The following is a 24312-nucleotide window of genomic DNA, read 5'->3' on the forward strand; positions in this document are numbered from 1 at the left end:
CAATTCTTTTTTCTCCTTTTAAAATGAAGAAAAACAGCGATGCTTTTGGTGCCTTTAATTAGCCACTTGGCATTTTTAATGTCTGTCTTTCAGTTATGATCTGCCCATAATCCCAAAGTTTGTTTTGAGTTTACGGAAGCTTTCTAAGAAGTGTGAGATAATGTACATGGTATGCAAAAATGTAATGGGTCTTGATCAATATCAAAAGTGTGAAAAAAGTGCTCAAGGGCCAGACACTCATAGTTTTTTTGGCATTAATTTCAACAGTTCACTGGGCTTACGATTTTGATACAAAATAATTTCCTTTGAGCAAGATTTTCCAAACTAAACATCAAGGTCACAAATGGTCAAGTACACTTAATCAATAATTGTATGGTTTATCTTACATTTACATTACATTACTTATTATCTAGTTCTTCTATTATTATTATTAAGCTTTTTAATTATTATTTTTGTCTGATTAAAAATTTTTAACTAAATTTTAAACTTTTTCACTACTAAACTATGACATTTTTTTATCATTATAATATTTAATTATTATTATTCTTTAGTTCTTCTCTGCTGAAAAAAGTGTTTTGTAAATTATTCTCAAAAATAAATCGAAATTTTCAAGTTCACATAACGGATGCGATTTTTAGCTGCTCAGTAGAAACATTTCTAGGCAGCCGTTGAACTGTTGTGACGCAGAAACTTGCAGCAAAAAACGGAAGGAATTTGATGGATCATGCAAAAACGGCCGTTTTTGCGTGAAATCGCATCAGTGGGAACCCAGGGTTATTTGTTCAGAATCGACAGAAAGGTAACCCTATTGTTAAAATGGGAAGAAGAAGAAAGAGAAACAAATAGTTCAGGACTTGCTAGGAACTTATGATATTAACATAAGGTATCTTTTACTCGGGGCACACAACAGTTATCATCACAGCACACAAATCACATTAGGCACACAAGTAGCCTAACCCATGCCCTGGGTATAGGCTTTGTAAATTTGGTTTGTTTTTGGTAGAAATCTAGGCTAGTTTTCTAATCAACAATCTGTCCAAATGGGTCCCAATAATTCATAGCTTGCAATAATAATTGATAAAATTCTAGTTAAGTGACTTCTTGCTATCTTGGAAAGGGGTTAGATTAGGAAAATGAAATTCTTTGGATGGGCCTACAGGCTAAAGTATATCCCTGGAAGGTATTTTAAAGTACCCACCTCCACTCCTTCTCCCTCTAGAGGGCCCTGAAATTCGCCTACATGACAGGTCTATACCTATTGAAATTTTGACAAAACAACATTTTACCTTAATTTTCAGTTACTAGTTTCTTTTTCTCTGCCTTTTTTTTTCAAATTTAGGAAATGTATTTGCATATCTTTAAAACCTTATAAATTGGGATTGTGCAATTTAAGTTGTAAAGATGAAAACAATTTTGTTGTATTTATTCAACCAGAAGATCTGTTTTGCAAGGTTTCACTTGTATAACACGCATATTTTTAAAGGTCATCAAAGGTCAGGACCCTCAAAAGGGAGAAGGAGTAGAGGTAGGTACTTCAAAATACCTTCCAAGGACATACTTTAGCCTGTAGACACATTCTTGAAAGTTTCATTTTCCTAACCTAACCCATTCCTGAGATTACAAGAAGTCACTTGACCAGAATTTTTATCTAATAATTGAGTTGTTAGTGCAGTTTTTGACCTAGTCTTGTCCTTTTTAAGGAAATACTATTATGTCAATATTTATACTTTAAAATATGCTGCAATTTTTATTAAATAAATTTTCTGGGATGCTTTTGCTTTTGATCCATGTTCCATCCTCTGTTTTTCTTTTTAATTTTCAATATTAGTATATCATTATGTTTTCTGGCTATTTGAAATATTTTCAAATTGAAATTTTGTGAAAAAGCTGACTAATAGGCTATTTTACTTTTCAAAAAATGCACCACCCCACCCATAATGACATTTATTTTCTACATCCAATCTAAATTTATAATTAGAACAAGCCTTCTCAAATTCTAGAATTTTTTTAAAGAAGTAGCCTACTGTGAAACCTACATAGGCCCTGCCTATACCTGACACTAAGCTAATTAAAATAGAAAACCAACATATGGAAAATGTACTAGCAAAATTTAGATTTGTTATTATAGGCTACTTTAAAATATCTTATTAATACAGAAATGGAAAGTTAGAGAATATTAAACTATTGTTTGTGGTTTACATAATATAGAAAATGCAATGCTAAATCAAAAGCTATGCAAATATTCATCCAGTTCCAAAAATTCTAATGAAAGTTTATGATTTTAAATCCTAAAAATATAAGGTTAAATTCTAGTTTAGCTACTTTTTGCTGTCTTGGAAAGGAGTTATGTTAAGAAAATGAAACTTTCAGGGATAAGCCTACAGACTAAAGCATGTCCTTCAATGTTATTTTGAAGTACCTACCTCTACTCTTTCGCTGTCTAGAGAGCTTTGACCTTTGATGACCTTTAAAAATCTTGTGTTATAACAGCAAAATCTTGCAAACTTGATTTTTGGCTTAAATAAAGTACAACGAATCTGTTTTTAGCTTCAAAACTTTGCTATATCTCAATTTATGAGGTTTCAAAGATCCCTCACAAGCCTACATATCCTAAATTTAGTAAAAAAAATCCATTAATATGGGTTAAAATTCTACTCAAATACTAGGGATTGAATTTTCAGAACTGACAGCAGAGAAAAAATAGTGATAACTGAAAATTAAGGTAAAATCTTATTTTCTCATAATTTCAATAGGTACAGACTTGTCAAGTAGACAAATTTCTAATACTTAAAATTCAGAAGAGGGTGAACATAGGAACTTAGCAATACCTCCCCAGAGTTTGTCTTTGGTTTAAAATTCATTGCTGAAAGTTTCATTGTCCTAACCTAACCCCTTTCCAAAATAGTAAAAAGTACCTAAACTACAATTTTATCAAAAATGCACCTCCTTCCAGCCCAGTCTGCATGTTATTTTTTTCTGAAAACCAAGGAGTATCCACCCTTTTCCTAGCCTTCATATTATCACTATCATATCTGTTGGTTTCATAATTCCTAGAGAGTGGTAGTTCTGGCTTCTCTTGTGGCAAGGGTAATATCATGATTAGTCCCCTCCCTCTCTCCTAAAAATTTTCAGGCCAAGTGCTTAGCAAAAGTTTTGTTAATTAATGTATTTTTCACTTATTTAAATCTGGCTTTTGTCATGGTATTTTATGGGAAAAATGAAAATTCTGGCTTATGATTACAAATGTTTGATTCTTGTTTGAAATTTTGTGCCTCTGAAGTTTCTTTGGCCTAAGTAAATCTATGCCTGGGGTGTAAATATCCAGTCATGATTTCAGAATTAAAGGATTAGATAATTGAATTAAAATCAAATTGGTAGAATTCATAAGAAAATTAAGAGCCATGGCTAATTAAAGAAAAGTAAAAACAGATAGTATCTGAAAGAGCTAAATCTTGTATAACTTTTTCAAAATTGTTATAAAATGATTCATTTCACCTGTTGATCTTGTACATATCCTAAGGCTATATCCAACCTTATGAGGGATGGTCTAGGATACATTAGGAAGGATAGTAGTTAATATTTTCAGTCATAGCATTAAATTTATATGAAGGGGTATGCTCATCTTTTGGCTTGTGAATTAATCAAGAAAAGGAATAATTTAGTGTATAGGACAGGAGTGAAATATATAGAAAAAAAAATAGGACAAGAGTCAAATATATAGAAAAACGAAATGCATAAGACTCTGAATGATAGGCTTTTCACTATCTTAGGAAATAGTTAAGTTAGGTTAATATACCTTTCAAGAATGAATCCAGAGTCTTATTTTTGTCCTGGGAGGATTTTTTAAAGCATATACCCCCTCTTGCCTTTCTAAAGGGCACTGATATTTAATGATCTTATACAATCTCTGTGCTCTTAATCTTCAGAAGTAGATTTACAACTCAAGTATAGGATAAAGAAATTGTTATGAGCCTTATACCTTTGCTGAGTGTTGATTTCTAACGTTTTGAAGATTTATGAAACTCCCTCTCAAGCCAAAAAAAAGATCTACCCTGGTTTCAGTCAATTTCTGCTGATTATAAGAATTCTGTCTTCAAAACCTAGATACCAAAAAACTGTGAAAGGCCAAAATTAGGACAAAAGATTTTTGTCAAGTTGAGCTAGGTATATGGAGAGTTTTCTAATATGTGGCAAACAAGTAATTAAGCTTATATTGCAACCCAAGCGCCCACAAAATAAATAAAAGAATCAATAAGAATTATTAATCTCTGATCACTTTAAATAGAGAACTCTACATCTTACTTCTTTTGGATTTGTTCTCTTCAAGTGATCCAACCTGGGTTCCATAGCTACAGGTTTAATCTAGTCAGCTCCTGTATAACCCTTCCTGATCATGTTGTCTTCATTTTTGGTTGTATTTGATCTGCTGTAGTGGCAGCTTTGGAACAATGAGGTGTGCCTTGTGATTCTTTAATGTTTGGTTGCTGGTTTGCTCTTGGTGTTTGAGAAGTTTCTTCAGATGGGCTAGACCTCCCATTGATATTGGTTGATGGACTTGTTACTTGGAGGGATTTGCATGATGGTACAGGTTCCATAGGCACCTCTATATTTGTTAACAGCATCTCATTGTTCTGCTTGTAGATGAACTTGCTGGTTGTGGATCTGGTGTTGCATCTATATACAGCCCCATCTTCTGTCTTTACAGTCACTGACTGGTTGCTTGATTCATGATAAATACCAGTTACTGTCACCTTAATCCATCTTCTATTTGCTTGACCTGTTATATTGAACCATACTTGCTGGCCTGGGGTCAAGGGTTTGATCATGTGACAATATCAAGAAATCTTGTTACAAATAATATTAAAAATTAAAATCAAATCACGAAAATAAGCTGGCTCAGCAAATCGAATTAAATCCCAAACTCTTTTGGAGGTATACATCAACTAAAAAACCAGGCAGACACTCAGTTCCAGATTTATGAGAAAATGGACATGTGATATCCAAACCTGAAAGTAAAGCTGAATTTTGAATAAACAATTTTACTCAGTATTTTTTGATGGTCAGGATGTCCCACCCCCTGCACTCTCTTTTTACCCAATCATTACCACTATGCCAGATATTGAAGTAACTGAATGCATGGTGAATAAGAAACTTGCTTCAATTAATGTATATAAATCTAAAGGTCTGGACAATATTTATCCTTGGCTTCCCAAACATGCTAAAGATATCCTAACTGCCCCATTAGCTGTAATCTTCCAAAAATCAATCAAAGTTGCACAGCTTCTGGTGGATTGAAGGAATTGGATTGAATTGATTGAAGGAATAGTTAATGATGCTGTTATTAAACATCTTGAAAAGAATGGCATCCTTCACTATTCTCAGCATGGTTTCCAAAGTGGTAGATCTGTTGACACAAATTTACTGCAGTCTTACAATCTTGTTACAGATCTAATAGACAAGGGAATTCCTGTTGATGTTGCCCTCTTTTACCTAGCCAAAGCTTTTGATAAGGTTTGCCACAGGAGACTGATTGCCAAGTTACAAGCTGCAGGAATAAACAACTAAGGTGTAGTCTGGATTAAGGCATTTCTTGCTGAAAGAACTCAACAGGTCAGAATATTCACATTTGAATTGAATTGAACTGGATGATTCCTCCTCTCTTCCTGCAAGGACTCAGGAGGCTTCTTATACTATGATCACTATACCACTTGGTTCATATAAGATTTATCCAATTAATATCCTTTAAAAACTTGCATATCAACTTAAGTCCATCAGCACAATCACTGTTCAAGCCTGCTCTGCTTAGTATGTCACTATTCTGTCAAATTCTGTTTTCCCTAATAAATTTTCTGATATCCTTCCTACTGTCTTCTGTTCCTTTGCAATCGAATAAAAGATGTTCTACCGTTTCCTCATTTCCACAAAATGTACATCTCGGATCATCATTATAAAACAGGCTCTATATGCCTGAGTTCCTGCATGACCTGACCTTAGTCTAAATATCACCCTGGCTTCAGATTTACATAGCGCTCCATACATTTTCTTTTCAAATCGCCTTTCTTTCTTTTGTATAATAAATTTATTTGTTGAGAACGCACGAGTGTCCTCAAGTGTCCTTATTTTCAATTTCTTTATCACTTCTCCAATTTGATTAACCATCCTGGGCGTAACACTTGCAAGTGGTTGCCCGTCTTCTATGGATGCTTGTTTTGCTGCAGTGTCAGCCATTTCATTTCCACTAATGTTCGCATGTCCAGGTACCCAATCCAATGTGATAGTTACTCCTTTTTCCAGTAGTTTCTGTAATTCTTCATGGCAATAAATCACTTCGGGAGCTACTTTATTTTCTACATAAATATTCTTTATTGCCTCCAAACCACTCTTTGAATCCGAGCAAATTCTAAAATTTTCACCTGCAGATGCAGAATCTATTAAGTATCTCACTGCTTTGGCTATTGCAACTAATTCTGCTTGAAACGCTGTAGTTATGTCACTTAATTTGATCAATTTAACTATATTTTTGGAGGGGATTACAAAAGCAGCCCCCACTTTACTGTCCACTTTGGATGCATCTGTGAAGATATCTACAGTGTCAAGATATTGCATCTCTTTTGTCATCTTGAATGATTGATCACAATCTAGATTATCCCACTTTTCAAATTCAGTATTGCACTGGTATGGAATAGATTCCGACTGAGGGGTTATGAACATATTGGGCACTCTCAACATTGATGTCAAGTGACAATCCATTTGAAACTCTTCCATTATCTCTTTTGCCCTCACAATACCGAAATGTTTTTTCCATGAACACCACAATCTTCCCTCTTTTAGCATTCTTGATTTAATTGGGTTTGACTGGTCAGCTATCCATGTCTTCTGCAAAAACTTTAATGTTGCTATGTCTCTCCTGCTGCCTAGGTTTTCAATTCCACTCTCTGATTCCAGAAAGCTCCGTGGAGTTGTCTTTCTTGCTCCAAAAGCTGTCCTTAAAGCATTGTATTGAATATTTTCCAGCTCCTCTAACAACGACTTTGACGCTGCCATATAAATTATTCCTCCATATTCTAATTTTGCTCTTATGTATTTTATATAAAATTCCATCAAAAAGTCGGGTTTTGGGCCAAAATTTGCTCCACTTAAAAATTTCATAATATTTAATCTTTTGACACATGCTCTCTTTAAATGTCTTATATGACTTTTAAACGTCAGATTTCTATCAATTGTAATTCCAAGCCATTTGAATTCATTCACGATTTCAATTTACTCCCCATTTAGAAAAAGGAGAGGAGTTGCATACTTTTTCCTTCGCGTGATTATCATTGCTTTTGTTTTATGGACCAAAAACTGCACACAATTTACCTTGGCCCACATTTCCACTAATTTTATTTTCTCCTGGGCCACCCTTTGCCCCTCCTCAATACTATCACACACTATCCACATTCCATCATCATCAGCAAAAATTGCAGCTCTATGCTCTCCTGTATCCAGTGGTATATCAAATTCACTTATGTTGTAATAATCAGGCCCCAATGAGGAGCCTTGTGGAACACCGCGTTTTCTCAGTACCTTTCTTTCCGAGTATGCTTTGCCCACTTTTACTGTCACTTCTCGTTCTTTGTAGATAATCATAAGAAAATCGTAGTAAACGTCCTTTAACATTTGCTGCAATCACTCCTTCTAATATATGTTGATGAACCATACTATCAAAAGCACTACTCACATCAAAGAAAACTACTAAACAGATTTTCTTATTTTCCAAACAATATACTGCGTCATTTCCAAACATTTGTAACACTTCTGTAGTAGATCTGTTCTTTCTAAAACCAGATTGAACATCTTTCAAAGTGTTAGTTTTTTCCACTTTCCATGTAAGCCTCTCCTTAACCATTCTTTCATAGACTTTTCCTAAGACAGGTAGTAGAGTAATCTTCCTTAAGTTTTCAATTTTTGAATTATCTTTGCCTTGTTTAGGAATCATAGTCACTACCCCATCCTTCCATTTTTTCGGAAATTTTCCATCTTCCTAGACCTTGTTAATGATTTCTAACAATGTCTTTATCTATTTGTCACTTAAATGTTTGATATACTGTGGGTAAATCATGTCTAACCCTGGTGCTGTTAATGGTAACTTTTGAATCACTTTGTTTATCTCCTCTACTGTAAAATGTCTATTATAATCTATATCATTTTCTATTTTAGAGAGTCTCATTACCTTAGCAAATGTAAGTTGTTCCTCATCATTAAAATCGTCTGGTCTTCCAATCACTGACTCTACAAAATCTAATGCTTTATTTGCTTTCTCTTGCTCTTCCACTATCTCCTCTCCATTAACAATCAAGGGTGGGTTACGATTATCTTCTTTATTCCCTGAAATCAGTTTTTTCACCGTTTTAAAAACTCTACTTGCAGGTTGTCTAAAATCTAACTTCTCCAGAAATTCTCGATACGAATTTTTCTTTGCTTCCAATGTTTGGCGCCTAAAGGCTGCATATTGTCTTTGACACATTAGAAAGTTTTCAAAGTTTGGGAGCTGCCTGTACCTTCTTCTTGCTTCTAATAACTGTTTCTTTGCAATTGTACATTCATTGTTCCACCAAACACTCAGTTTGCGGTGACTAGGAGCTCTTTCACTTTTTGGAGCCAGTTCTTGTGCTCTTTCTAGGAGTGAATTTTGAAATGTCTCTATTTTCCCATTGACATCTTCATAAGAGACGTCTGTCTCTTGTAATTTATTCTTAAAAGCTTCCCAATTAATCTTCTTTAAATTAACTTTACTTGATTCTTCATAATTTGCGTATATACTATTATCTTGAGAAATCTCTACCAAAATGGGAAAAGATCACTATACAGGGTAGACTCCTTATCACTTGTTATTGATACTTTTGATGCTAATGAGGCTGACCCTATGGTCAAGTCTATGGTCACTGATCTTCCTGTTCTGCTATTAATTCTAGTTGGTAAATCCTTTGGGGTAAGCAGGCAGATATCTGAGTTTTTCATTAGAAATTCATAGATTGTTTTTCCATTTCTATTATCATTTCCACATCCACACCAAAGACCGTTGTGTGCATTTAAATCTCCTATAATCAATACTTTTTCCCCTCCAGGCACTGTATCTATAATTTTTTCTAGACCACGATCACTTAAGAGTAGGTTACCGTCTGGTATATAAATATTGAATATATTCAGCTTTATTCTATTTTTAAGATATAGTTTACATCCAACAACTTCCATTTGGTAATCCTCCTGCATTGACAAATAAATTGGGGTATAATTGATTTCCTTATTAATTCCAATAATCACTCCACCTCTCTCTTTTTTCCATCTATCTAATCTCACTATTTTATAATCTCTGAATGATGGATTTATATATGGTTTGAGATAAGTCTCTTGAATGCAAAAAACGTCTATATTATTCTTAATGCAATAGTCTAGTACTAGATCCTTATTCACTTTAACCAATGATGCATTCCAAGACATAATTGTTATGTTTGATTTAACAGTCATTTATTTATGCACTGATTCAAAATATAGCTGCTATTCATTTGCATGATTCCCAAACTTTCAATAAAACTACAGAGCTTATCGACTTTTTCTCTGATAGGCAGGTTCTCTATGCTTAAAATTTCTGGTGACGACACTAGACCAATCACTATCTTATTTATAGTATTACTCACTATTCTTTGCTGCATCTGACTATTTTCATTATCCCTAAAAGGCACGTTGATTTTTGCATGCTCTTTATATGCTTGTTTGTTAGTCACTTCAGCATATGACCTATAAACTATTTCTGCTCTTCTAAAACTCATTTGATGTCTTTCTGCAACTTTTAGAATCTCAGTATTCCTTTGCCTGATAATACATTGCATTGAAGTTGATGGATGGTTACCATTACAATTGATGCATTTGTATAGTGATGTTTTATTTTGTAGATTGTTGTTCTTCATTTGACACAGTCCAGATGCATGCTTTCCAGCACATCGTAGGCAAATTTCTTCTTTTGCTGGGCAATATTTCTTTACATGTCCATATCTTTGGCACTTATGACATTGTAGCAATTGTCTCTTATATTCATGCACAATCCGCCTCCTCCCCCCCATCCAGACCACTGGAGGAAGGAAATTATTTTCAAATGTTATCAATATTGCTAGACTGTCTTCCATTTTTCTAGTCTCTCTGTTAAATCTTTTTTGCCTTTTGGCCCCAATTATTGTAATTGGGCTATCTAAACTATCTAAAACATCATCCTCTGAAACATCAAGGGGTATTCCCTTGATTATCCCTCTTACTGTCTCACCTCTTCTTTTGGCTTCTATTGCCAAACCACACATTTGACTTTGCTTCAAAATTTTCTCAGCTGCCACCTCATTTTTTACAAAAATAACCATTTTCCTTCTTTGGGCAAAAACTTCAAACTCAAACTTGTTTTCTTTTAATATTTCTTTCATGCACTTTGAAAGTCTGAAATCTTCTGGGAATCTTTTTGATTCCTCTTCCTCCTTTACTTCAATGACCATTCCAATCTTGAAAAGTTCTTCTTCTGGTATATCAAATTCTTTATTAATATTTAATTTGGTTGACACCCACTGTCTCTGGCTTGGCTCCATATTTATCCCTTTCTTTCCATCTTTTGGAACCTGGGATGAGAGTCCATCCTTATTCACTACATTATACTTTTTCGATTGAGGTTGTTGACACTCAGTATCTGTAGCTCTTCTTTTTGTAGCTAATTTGTTGTCTATTTCAGTGTTCACACCTTCTACCAAATAAGGGTTAACACAATCAAACATGTCTATTTCCTGTTCACTATATGCTTCTCTGCTTCTTGGGAAGGGTGGGTACTCCTGATCAAGTAGTGGGCTGTATCTATTTTGCGCGGGTACCATTGGTACATAAGATGATACATTAGGCAAGCACATGTTATTAGGGCTATTAGAAGGTTGGATTGGTATAAACATTTGCCCGTACTGGTTAATTACAGCCACTGTTGTTAGTCCTTGCATATTTTGGTAGCCATAGGGGATTTTGACTGGAGCCCCTGATGGCTCCATTATTGGTCACTTTCCTCTTCTTGCAAAATATATTCTTTAAGTCTTTCCAAATTAACAATATTTAATCTCCTTCCACACTAAAACTCTAGTCCCTCCTTTTCAACTTTGTGACGATTGAATTGGATAACTTTAAAGTCTTTAAAATTCACATTCAATAATTTGCTTTTCGTCTTTTTTTCTCAGAATATTCACATCTTGTGGAATGCTGATTTATTCAAATTTATTGCCAGTCAAGAGTGGTGTGCTGCAAGGTACTATCCTTGGCCCAACCCTCTTCAATATTTTTATTATGGCACTTGGTATTAACCAAGCGACTTATAGCGATTGCAAATTCTGTCAGAATTTGGCTGGCATATCAGGGACCAGATTAGATTAGAAATAGTTGTTTTCCCAATTTTACCATCTGGGGACAGTTAATTCAGAGAAATTAGAAAAAATGAGGTATTTTAATTTACAAACATGTGATCGGATCTTAGTGAAATCTGATATTTAGAAGGATATCACGTCTCAGAGCTGTTATTTTAAATCCTAACTGGATCTGGTGACATTGGGGGGAGTTGGATTGGGGGAACCTAAAATCTTGAAAATGCTTAGAGCGGAGGGATTGGGATGAAACTTTTTGGTAAAATAAGAATAATTCCTAGATAGGTCATTGACATAACCAGAATAGATCTGCTCTCTTTGGAGGAGTTGGGGGGAGGGTAATTCTGAAAAATTAGAAAAAATGAGGTATTTTTAAATTATGAAGGAGTGATCAAATCTTAATGAATTTCATGTTTAGAAGGACTTCGTAAGTCAGATCTCTTATTTGAATCCCGACCGGATCCAGTGTCATTGGGGGGAGTTGGGGTTGGGGGAATAGGAAATCTTGGAAAAGGCTTAGAGTGGAGAGATCAGGATGAAACGTGGGGGGAAGAATAAGCACAAGTCCAAGAGACATCGCTGACGTAACCTGACTGGATCCGCCCTCTTTGGGGGAGCTGGGGGGGGGGATTCAGAAAAATTAGAAAATATGAGGTATTTGTAACTTACAAACAGGTGATCAGATCTTAATGAAATTTGATATTTAGAATGATCTTGTGCTTCAGAGCTCTTATTCTAAATCTCGACCAGATCCGGTGACATTGGGGGGAGTTGGAGGGGGGAACCAGAAGTCTTGGAAAATGTGAAAATTGAGGTATCTTTATCTTACAAATGGGTGATTGGATTTTAATCAAACTTGATATATTGAAAGAGTTTATGTCTCAGGTGCTCCATTTTCAATTCGAGTCGGATCCGGGGACATGGGGGTTGGAGGGGGGAAACAGAAATCTTGGAAAATGCTTAGAGTGGAAAGATTGGGATGAAACTTGATGGGAAAAATAAGCACAAGTTCTAAATACGTGATTGACATAATTGGAACGGATCCGCTCTCTTTGGGGGAGTTTAGGGCGTTAATTCTGAAAAATTAGAAAAACTGAGGTATTTTTAACTTAAGAATGGGTGACCAGATCTTAATGAAATTTGATATTTAGAAGGAACTCATGTCTCAGAACTCTTATTTTAAATCCTGACCAGATCTGGTGATATTGAGAGAGTTCAAGGGGGAAACCGGAAATCTTGGAGAACGCTTAGAGTGGAGAGATTGGAATGAAACTTGGTGGGTAGAATGAGCAAATGTTGTAGATACGTGATTGACGTAACTGGACTGGATCTGCTCTCTTTGGGGGAGTTAGGGGGGTCCAGTGCTTTTGCGAGTTTGGTGCTTCTGGATGTGCTAGGATGATGAAAATTGGTAGGCATGTCAGGGACCTGCACAAATTGACTTGATAAAGTCGTTTTTCCTGATTCAACCATCTGGGGATGGTCGAGTGGAGAGATTGGGATGAAACTTGGTGGGTACAATAAGGAAATGTTGTAGATACGTGATTGATATAACTGGACTGGATCCGCTCTCTTTGGGGGAGTTATGGGGGTCCAGTGCTTTTGCGAGTTTGGTGCTTCTGGATGTGCTAGGATGATGAAAATTGATAGGCATGTCAGGGACCTGCACAAATTGACTTTATAAAGTCGTTTTTCGTGATTTGACCATCTGGGGGGCCGAAGGGAGAGGAAAAACTAGAATAAATGAGGGATTTTTAACTTACAAGTTCCCATGGGTATTCTGGGATTTTAGAGTTCAGGAGAGGCTCCTTTGGTTGGCAATTGCTGAATTGTTGACATATGTCACATCCAGAGATATGCTTTGGTCATTTTGACCAAAAGATAGTTGGCCAGAAAACGCATGAGCATGCACATTGTTTTGTTTTGACGATGCCTAAGTGGGCTGTTTGAAGACAGGTCATTATGTCTTGGCACATACACCCCAGTATTATGAATTGACCACCCTTCAACATGATGTCTTGGTATGCTGCCAGTTCATTTCTATAATTCCAGTACTCTTGAATTTCAACTGGGCACTGCCTATTGTGCTTTTGCCATCCTTTTTGATGATTTTAGCTAGAACTGGCATTTCTGGGTTATGTTTGGTGCTGTCTGCAATACTTAGCACCATTTGATCTTTGATTGGAATGTGTTTCAAAATGTTATGTGTGTAGTTAAGACTATATTTCTTCTTCTGGGTCTATGTTTTCCATTTGTAAATGTCAGCAATCGGAATTTCTTGTCCAGGTTTGTATGTGAATCTGAGATTGTAAGGCTGGATTGCTATCATCATCTACTGTAATCTAGGTGGGGCTTTGCTGATTGGTTTTCTCAAAATATTTTCCAGTGGTTGGTGATCTGTCATGACTGAAATATTTCTTCCAAATATATATTGGTGAAAATGTTTGCATGCAAACATGATGGTAAGTAGTTCTTTCTCTATTTGAGAGTATCTTTGTTCTGTATCACTCAATGATCATGAACCACATGCTACTGTTTTGTCTTTTACTAGTAGTTGGGCTCCCAGCCTGTGTTGGGAGGTGTCAACAATTATCTCAACTTTTTGACAGTCAGTATTGAAATATGAGAGGTGTTCACAAAATGATTGGCAAATAATTTGACATGAACCACTTTGTTACTTTGTCCAAATAAATTCCTTAGCCTTTCCAAGCTCACGTAGAGGTTGATTCTGACTGGTTAGGCTTGGTATATATCTGGAGAGATAGTTGAACATTCCTAATAATGTCTGCAGTTCCTCTTTGTCTCTAGGTTCTGGCATTTCTTGTTTTGTTGGGGTCTGGCTTGAAACCCTCCATGATTAGCAAATGGCCAACATTTGGTATAGCTGTTGCATTGAATATGCATTTGCCCCACTTCAACTTAATTCCTTTCTCTCTTGCTCTTTAGAGGACTGCTTTCAGTTGCATGTCATAATCTTCTTTGCAACAGCCATCCACTATTAATCCAACACCCAGTCCTTCAAAAACTTCCTCCATCTAGTGCTGCTACTCATCCTGAGCTGAAATTATTCCAAATGATATCTTCTCCACTTGAATCTCCCAAACATGGTGCTGAATGTTGTCAGCTCTGATGATGTGTCATCAAGTACCATTGATCAGTATCTGTTTCTGGCATCTAGTTTGAACAGAGTTTGAGCTTTGCGACATTTGTTTGCAATGTTGCAAATGTTGGTATTGGATAATGTTGTCTATGTATCTGCTCGTTCAGTTCTACTGGATCTAGGCATATCTGGATGTCACCGTTGGACTTCTGAACTATTACTATAGAGTTTACCCACTTTGTTGGTTTAGTAATTTTTTCAATTATTCCTAGGGATTCCAGTTTTTCCAGTTCGTTTTTCAGTTTGTCCTGGATTGCCAAGGGTACTCTTTTGGGGGCTGTACTGATGGTATTGCTCCAGGTTTCTGGTGTATCTTGAACTTTCCAGGCATTTTACTTATGCCTCCAAACGCGTTTTTGTATTCTGCCTGAATCTCATCTGTGGCACTAGCTACTGGTATCTGTTCTATGTTGTATATGAACTGGACTAAGTTCAACAATGCACTGTTCTGTCTACTAAGTATAGACTTCTTGTCTTTGTCTACCATGTAGAACTTGTTTTTTTGTGGCTCTGTGTTCTTGTAGTGAACCCCTAGATGGCAGGTGCCTGCTACTCTTAATGATTTACCAGTATAACTTGTAAGTATTTCGGATGTTGGCCTGATTTTTGGTTGTGGGTATATAATAAAAATAATAATTTATTTCTTACCCACTTACAAAAGGGAAAACGTGGAGTACAAGGAGAAAAACAAAGAACTACAAATAACACAATTTGCTTCTGCACCTGTGTCAATTTTGAATTCTATGTTGATTCCACTTTTGTTAGATAAAGTTCTATCACTAGTTCATTGCTATTTTCTTCCTTGATTTGAATGCTTTCTATAATTAAATAATAATTTATTTCTTACCCACTTACAAAAGGGGAAACGTGGAGTACAAGGAGAAAAACAAAGAACTACAAATAACACAATTTGCTTCTGCACCTGTGTCAATTTTGAATTCTATGTTGATTCCACTTTTGTTAGATAAAGTTCTACCACTAGTTCATTGCTATTTTCTTCCTTGATTTGAATGCTTTCAATGAAGTACTGTGAATAGGTATCATTGTTAATTTCCCCTGTTTAAACACTATGTAGTAGTAGTAGTAGTAGTAGTAGTAGTAGTAGAACAATTTTATTAGGAATAAACATTTCTTAATCAATAGCACAACATAAGCGAAGCTTGCGAGGCTGTGCTAAATTCAAAGAAAATAAAGAGACAATATGGAGAATAAGAAATTATGGAGAATGAGACCATATACTGAAATCAACAAAAAAAAAACAAAAAAAAACATAAACAATACACTACCTTGCATGACCCCAAGACAACAAAAAGAACAAACAAAAAAAATACATAAATATCAAATGAATAACATATGTAAAATTTATTTTAGTTAATCTGCTGAAAAAGTATACCTACCGAGCAACTCCACACGTAAATCAGACTTAAACTGGCCAAGACTACCTATTTCCTTGATATCTATACTCAGTTTATTCCAAAGTTTTGAAGCTCTGTAAATAAGTGAAAAAGAAGACCTACTTGAAACTAATCAAGGAACCTCAGTATTACCTCGTATCCGAGTAATGTGGTGGTGAACATCAGACCTCTCACAAAATATTCCTGTAAAACAATCAGGAAGGCTATCACTGTAATACTTATATATAAAAATCACGTAATCTAGCTGCAGGCATTATATTTAAATCTCTATACACAGATCTCAAAGACTCCTGGTTCCCAACACCACAAAAAACACGGATAGCATTATTCTGGATCACACGAATTGGACGAACTATCAAAGGGAAAGTACCAAGCCAAATCGACGAGCAATACAAAATGTAAGGGCGAATCAGGGAAAAGTATAACAATCATAGAACATTTGGGGGGAAAATATGTTTTAATTTGCGCATGATACCTAAGTTACGTGACAATATTTTCGAAACTGACTTCACATGATCTTTAAATGATAAGGTTTCATCAACATTGATTCCGAGGTATTTGGTGAATCTTGTTCGTTTAATAATTCGGTAAAAATTCGGAGATCGAGAGAAAATAACAAAATTTGACTTATCTATATTCAGGTCAAAGTGGTTTATTTTAAGCCATGTACATATCCTGCTCATTGCAGCATTTATCGTTGACATGAGCAGTTGTTCTGTAGGGGCAACACACACCAAGGTTGTATCATCAGCAAATAAGGGCATAGTAAGCTGGGTCTTACTCAGACCGTTGTCAGCAAAGTCGTCAATTCTGGGCAGAGCTTTCACAACATGCGGTAGATCATTAATAAAAATTAAAAACAGAGTCGGACCCAGTACGGATCCTTGGGGAACCCCCCAATTAACAACATTTTTACTGGACAAAAATCAATGTAAATACTGCTGTCTATTTTGAAGATAACTGCCAAGCAAATTCAATGTAGAACCCCTTAATCAATAAAATTCACATTTTTTTTAATTATATTCGATGGTCAACAGTGTCAAACGCCTTAATTAAGTCCAAAAATACACCAGCCACCCTAAGCTTTTTATCAAGAGCATCGTTAATTATAGTAGTAATAAATGAAATCGCCATTTCTGTTGTTCTGCCCTTCCTAAAACCAAACTGATTTGTATGTAGAAGTTTATTATGCTCTAAATGCTCATAAGTTCTAATATTAATACATTTTTCTAAAACTTGTGAAACAACAGGTAATAATGAAATCGGTCTATAATTCTCCAAATCATTCTTGTTACCACCCTTAAACACAGGAGTTATCCTTGCAATTTAAAGACAATTTGGGAACTTCCCTCGCTTAAAACAAGCATTAATAAGGGACGTTAATATATGTGAAACGTAGCTTTCAAAACAAGAAGGTTAATGGGATCACTCCCAGCCGAAGAACTTTTCATCTCAAAGATAATCTTACGAACTTCATCACGAGTGACAGGTCTTAGATACATTGACAGAAGTACCCATAAAAGTCTCAAATGGAGGATCATTATCAGAAGCTACTGTAGTACGAGAAAATCGAGCCCCAACAGTTGCAAAATGTTCCGAAAGGGCATTACAAATTACATCAGGCTCATTCGATTTTAACCCATCACTTATGGGTGATTAACCTATCTACCCTGATTGAGCACAGGTAACATACTCATTTTCAGTCTAGGGCCTTGCTGCCTCGGGAAACAAACTTCAAAACTTGCCGAAATCCCAAAATGGTCAGAAACATCAGCAACAATAACCCCTGGATCTGAAAATTTAGAATTAGAAAAAAATATTATCAAGTAGCTTAGCCGTTAAAGTGGTAACACGCGTACAAATATTTATAGTGGGAAATAAACTATATGACATGCAAAGCTGTAGGTATAGGCCGGTATAGACCCAGATGGTGGTCTATATAGTACAAAAACATAAACATCTTTTGGCTTAAGCCTGAGCTGAAGGATAAGTGGCTCAAATAACATCTCGTGAACAGCACTAGATCACTTCTTACCAAAACCTCGATATCGCTCCGTATATAAGCTCCAATACCTGTTGACGAAATTGACTATTCCTATGATAAAATGTATGCCCTGGAATATCCAAGAGAGCAGAGTTATGCTCATTTAGTCATGTTTCTGTGAGACCAATAACCTGAAAAATGGAAAGTTCACATATCTCGCTGAAAAAATTAAAAGATGAATTCAACCCCTGGCGGTTAAGATGGAAAATTCTGAGATCTTCAGAATCACCACCACTATTCCCGGACCTCAAACCATCTTTAAATAGGTACTTTGAATTACAAGAAACATATTGACCAGCAATCCAAATATCATAATTCTGGTGGAGCTGCTCCATAAACATACTACCAAAATCCACAAATGAAGCTTCCAAATTTTTAAGACGGCTGTTGCCCGGGGTGCCGCGATCACCATCAACTATATTAATACAGTTTTACAACAAAGTAATATGGCCTCATTTCCACAACAAAACAAAAAAAGAATAAAAAAACAACTAAACAAGAACAAAATAGAATATAACAAACAACAAAAGAATGACACTTTCCATCTCGGAAAAAAAACAAACAAAAAAAGAAACAGGCCGTATTTGGTTTGCCCGTAACGAATCTATAGACAAGTCACCAAATACAACAGCTACTAATTCCCACAATCACACAACCATAATTATCGCGACAAAATAGCAATTTCTATTTTTATTTATTTTCTTTTAATTAATTTTAATTAATTTTTTTTAATTGATTTTTTCAATAACAAATAAACACTCACTAATTTTAACAGCAGCAAACAAAAATTAAGAATCCAACAAACTCTTAGCATTGTACCAAGGCACTTAAATAACATGGTTGTCCTTTTTAACAGAGATGCTGGGTGGTAGGGTAGGAGGTACCCAGCATTCCGCACCTTTATCTGCCTAACGCTTACGTAACCCAAGTAATTCTTTACGCAGAACCCGTACACGCGGTGAGACATCATCACTAATAAAATCAGACTTATAAACACTGAACTCTTTCCCTTTTAATTTTTTCGCATTACTTAGAATTAAGAAACGCGCCTGGACACTGTCCACCCTAATTTTAACAAAATTCTTGGAACAGTGAGCCACAGTGAATGGTGGCAACTTGTCAGTTGGGAGTGACAAACCAGCTACAATCACCTCGGAAAATTTCATCAACAAGAGACTGGGACACAACCACATTTATTTCCTCATTGCCTCATGCTCTTTACGCTAAAGTTTTTTACTGTTTTAAAAAGAAGAATTGATAGACAGAGTCAAACTTTAGCGTAAAGAGCGGGGCGTTGATGAGGAAGCAGCCTCTTTCATATACGAAGTAATTTCTGTTCGTTTTAAGTTTTAATGTCGCTCCTTACTTTCAGTTAAAAAAACTTGTTTTTTTTTTTATTTAATTATTCACATAAGTCAACAACAACATGGCATAGCAACCGTTGTATCCGGGCAAAAGCAGTCAGACAAGTTTATCCATTGACTGTTAAATGCGAACTGGCTTCTGCACATTTTTGCAAAGTGATGCATCTTCTTGCGTTTTATGCAGCTTTTTCCTTTGACAGGGCACTGATGGCTTTTACTAAACACTCCCCCACAATTGTAACACTTTGACCCTTCACCCGAGTCGTTTGGGGAACATAAATGACCAGGTGTGAAGCTTCCACCACATATGTAGTATTTTTGTCCTTGCCTTGTTAAAACACGTACCTCTCCTTTTAAATGCACTTTGGAATGTTTCTGGTTGGACATAATCATCAACTGTGCTGGTCTCTCCTCTGCAGCTCTACATAGAGCTGTCGCGCAAGCTAGAGTTAGTCCTGCTCCTTTACTAAGTAGTCGTCCCTGTATTTTATCCTGCTTAACTCCAAAAACTAGTCGATCTCTGATCATTTCGTCACTAGTCGTTCCAAATGCACATTCTTTTGCTGTAATGCATAAATCAGTGAGGTACTTTTCTATTGATTTGTTGTCTCTCTGGTTACGTCTGTGAAATTGATATCTGGTGAATATAGGGTTTGTAAGCAGTTCAACATGTTCACTAAACTTCCTTAGATATGCTTCAAGATTGTCTGTTTCATTGACAGTTAATGCTCATGCATTGAAAATGTCTCTGCCTTTTTCACCAGCCCATATCAGCAAATATGAACATTTCACTGCCCCTGTTTTTTTTCACTTAGAGTTCCTGTGAACATGAGTTCTGCATGCTGTTTGAAGTGTGACCAAGCAACTTTTAGGTTTGTTGCATCCCAATTTATTTATGGGCAAGCACCAAATTCCATGTTGAATTACTCAGACTTCTGACACCATGTAGAGTTTTCTAATATGCGCCAAACAAGTAAGGAAGCTTATATTGTGACTCATGCACCTACAAAATAAATAAAAGAATCAATAAAAATTGTTAATGTCTGATCACTAAATGCAGAACTCTGCAGTTCAGACCCATCTTCTCTGCAATCTTCTGAGCTTTAGTTATATGGAAAGAGTAGAGTTAGTAGCTTGACAGCACCTTACCAGTGAAAACTTCCAGCTTGAAAGTCTCATCTGCTCCATTGCCTTTAAAGTTAGGAAAAAGCTCCTCATCTAGAAATATAAAAACTAATTTCCAATTCAGTGGTCTTTTCAAATGTATTAGTCTTTACCAATGAAATTGTATCCAAGACACTGCTAATGGGGCAAGACATAGCCATGGGACAGTGTTTACTGTCTTGGGGTATGTGTACTCCAAGGGGTACTAAAAAAAATGTCAGCATTGCAGAATAAATAAAATTCTAGTACAACATGTAACAATATTCAGAAAACTTTTTAAGGCTCTTGTTAGACCCGATCTTGATTTTGGCATATGCCTGGCTGGTCCTTTTTACTGGCAAGATATTAGGCTAATCAAAAATGTCCAGAGGTAAGCAACAAAGTGCATTAAAAACTAAAAATCAGCTTCATATGAGGAACGTCTTAAGCAGCTCAAGCTACCTACCCTTGTCTACAGACACATGTGTAGTGATATGGTGCTGACTAATAAACTCCAAAAGGAAAACTCCACTATCTTCAAGGGCAAGCACAGTACCAGCCATCATCTCATAAGAGGACATTCAAAGAAACTACCAAAATTAAGCTACAGAATAAGAATCTGTCAAATGTATTTTTTCAAGAAGAGTAATTAACTACTGGAACCAATTGAAGGACTCTACTGTCAGCACTCCTTCCATCCAGTCTTTCAAACACCAACTTCACAAGGAGTGGGAGAAGAACCAGTGGAGGTTCAACTAGGAGTGAGTGACTCAAGAGTACTACAGCTCAGGGGGACCTTAAAACTCTCAAATGGATTATGGTGATTAAGGTAAGGTGAACACTGAAATAATAAAAACAGTATGTTCACCTGAGAAGTAGAATTCAACACAATTTATTGCCTAAAATGGCACGAAAGTTAGCATAAGCATGTCAGAACAATTACAATGATAAAACAGATGTTAGAAGATAAACATAAATAGGTTGCCGAACCATTCAGTACAACCAAAATTGGTACCGGATGGTTTTGAGTTAAGGGGTGTATAATGTCATATGGAAATGCTGCATAGGAGAGTGCTACAACGGTAGCACTTGCAAATACATTTTCAAGTGTGATATGTTATGCTCATAAGTTAACAATTTAATTTGTGTAAATTGCTATGCTTGTAAAAGTGGTCACCATGTTTAACCACTGGAATGAATTGAAGGAGTCTACTCTCAGCGCCCCTTCCATCTAGTCTTTCAAACACCAACTTGACAAGGAGTGAGAGAAGAACCAGTGGAGGCTCAACTGAGAGTAATTGACTCAAGAGTACCACAGGTCAGGTAGATTTTAAAGCTCTCAAATGGATTAAGGTAACTAAGGTAAGGTGAACACTGAAATAATAAAAACAGCATGTTCACCTGAGAAATAGAATAGAATTGAATACAGTTTATTGGTTAGATTTTTTGTTGGCTATTGGCTAAAGAGAAATAGAATAGAATTGAGTACAATTTATTGGCTAAAATATTTGTTGACAATTTGTTGGCTAAAATGGCACAAAAGCTAGCATAAGCATTCAGAACAATTGAATGATAAGAACAATTATTCTACACACAGCACTCCTTCCATGCAGTCTTTCAAACACCAACTTGACAAGGAGTGGGACAATGACAACCTATTGACACAGATCATTGACCAACCAACACGATTCAGGCACCAGCAACAACATTCCTTACTAGACTTAGTTGTAACAAAAGACCCTGACCGAATTATTTCTGCTTCCTATCACCCTGCAGTTGGAAGCAGTGACCATATTTGTATCTTGACTGAGATACAGGTGAACTTCAAGAAGGAAAATAAAGTGAAAAAACCCTTTACAGATCATGAATTAATAAAGCAGGACCTGTCAAAGATAAAATGGGAGAGTGTGGTTGACAATGGTAACACAGAAAAAAACTGGGAGGCATTAAAGACAGTTGTCCTAGCTGCAGAAAATAAACACCTGTGTATACTGGCCGCCCCTGCCAGAAATACTCTCCTTCCTACCCAGAGAAGTCATAAGGGCTAGAAGGAAGAAGAAAAGAGCATGGACCAAATATATAAAGTGCAGATGTGATAAATACTATGACATGCCCAAGAAATGCAGAAATAGGCCGAGAAATTTGACTTGGAAGGTTGTAGAAAACAATGAGAAGGCAATTGCAGCTGTCGCAAAGCAGAATCCAAATGGGCTCTAGCGCCATATATCAGCAGCTAATCCCTCTAGACTTCATATCCCAGACCTCATGAAAGAGGATGACACAAAGACCTCAGAGGCTAAAGAAAAAGTGTATTTGCTCAACTCTAGCTTTGGTACAAATTTTTCTACTCAGCCCATAGCAAACCCTCAACCCACTTTACAAGAGCAACCAATTGGAGAACCAATGTACATGACAATTATAAGTAAAGGAAATGTTCTAGGAAAGCTTAAAGACTGGATGTAAATAAAGCTGCTGGGCCAGATAACCTACAATCCAGAAAAAAAAAACAGCTGGTCATTAAAAGAAGGAGCTGATCAAACTGCTGAGCCAATAGCAGTGATGTTTGGGATGTCACTCACTTCCAAAGTGCTCCCAAGTGACTGGAAGTATGCCAACATCAAGCCCACCTTAAAGAAAGGGAAAAAGGACCAAGCCTGTAATTATTGCCCTCTAAGATAACTCCAGTTGTATGCAAGATCGTGGAGAGCATCATAAATGATGCACTGGGCTCTCACCTTGAATGAGATCAGTTGGTTTCAAAAATTCAGCAGCATGGTTTCTGTAAAGATCGTTCAATCAATACAATCCTCACTGAATCATATGATTTGTCACCATACTCTTGGATCATAGTCTTCTAGTGGATGTCATATTGCTAGAATAAAGCAAAAGCCTTTGACACATCAATTGAACAGCATCAATTATTTCTGCTGAAAATGGAAGCATACAGGATGTATGGGGATATATCTCTCAACAATGCCAGAAGATTTAGATCAACTATCTAGATGGTCATCTGAGTGGGGTTTACAGTTCAACTTGTCAAAATGCAAAGTCCTACATCTTGGACACAACAATCCTAAACGACCTTACTATATCCGAAATGACCTTGTAAGTGAGGGAAAAGACCTGGGGTTCATTGTTGATGACAAACTCAAGTTTCAGAGCCACACGAGCTCAATCTGCTAAAGCAAACCGAGCCCTAGTGCTCATAAAACGAACGTTTACCACCAGGAAGCCATGTGTTGTAACAAAGTTGTACAAAGCTATTGTACATCCACGCCTGGAATTTGGAATGACTAAAAGGAAGGAAATATTTAATGCAGTTAATAATTATTTCAAATGTGGTGATATTGAATTTGAATTGAATTTTTTTTTCAAGTTTATGGCAAGTTTTTACAAATTATTCTAAACTTTGTTAATCAGGACTTGGCAAAGTTACAAGGCCTAAAACTCTGTTTTTGGATCTCATTTATTGCATATCAATCCCTGAAAATTTCACTTTCATGCCATAAAGTTTGTCCAAGTTCATCAATGGTTAGGTACCCTTTGAAAGGATAGAGGCTAGATATTCAAAAAAAAAAAAAATATATAAGATACTAGGGGGTAAAGGAGTGCTGTTATTGATGTCAAAAGTAAAGATCATCATCCAGCAGTGTCTAGGGTTAATTTAAAGCTGAAATTTAAGAAGGGTAAACACCTTCCAGGAAGCTATGACGCTGGTAGACTCCAAGTTGAGAATTTGAGAGAAAGTTTTCTGGAGCAGTTGAATACTAAA

The 24312-nt window shown here is 36.1% G+C and overlaps 1 protein-coding gene across 5 annotated transcripts in view; it reads left to right on the forward strand.

Moving 5' to 3' along the window:
* Positions 1-759: 759 nt before the first annotated feature.
* The window catches only part of LOC136025364 (E3 ubiquitin-protein ligase SH3RF1-like), a 126598-nt gene continuing 103045 nt past the window's right edge, over positions 760-24312 (forward strand). For 3 of the 5 annotated variants that reach the window (XM_065701313.1, XM_065701318.1, XM_065701315.1), the window contains exon 1: positions 775-883. The gene's annotated coding sequence lies outside the window, so the exon portion shown is untranslated. Of the gene's footprint in view, positions 884-950; positions 969-24312 lie in introns of those variants that run through there. The other 2 variants (XM_065701319.1, XM_065701316.1) reach the window with 2 other exon arrangements.

Source organism: Artemia franciscana, chromosome 3, assembly GCF_032884065.1.
Source record: "Artemia franciscana chromosome 3, ASM3288406v1, whole genome shotgun sequence".
NCBI classification, from domain to species: Eukaryota; Metazoa; Arthropoda; class Branchiopoda; order Anostraca; family Artemiidae; genus Artemia; species Artemia franciscana.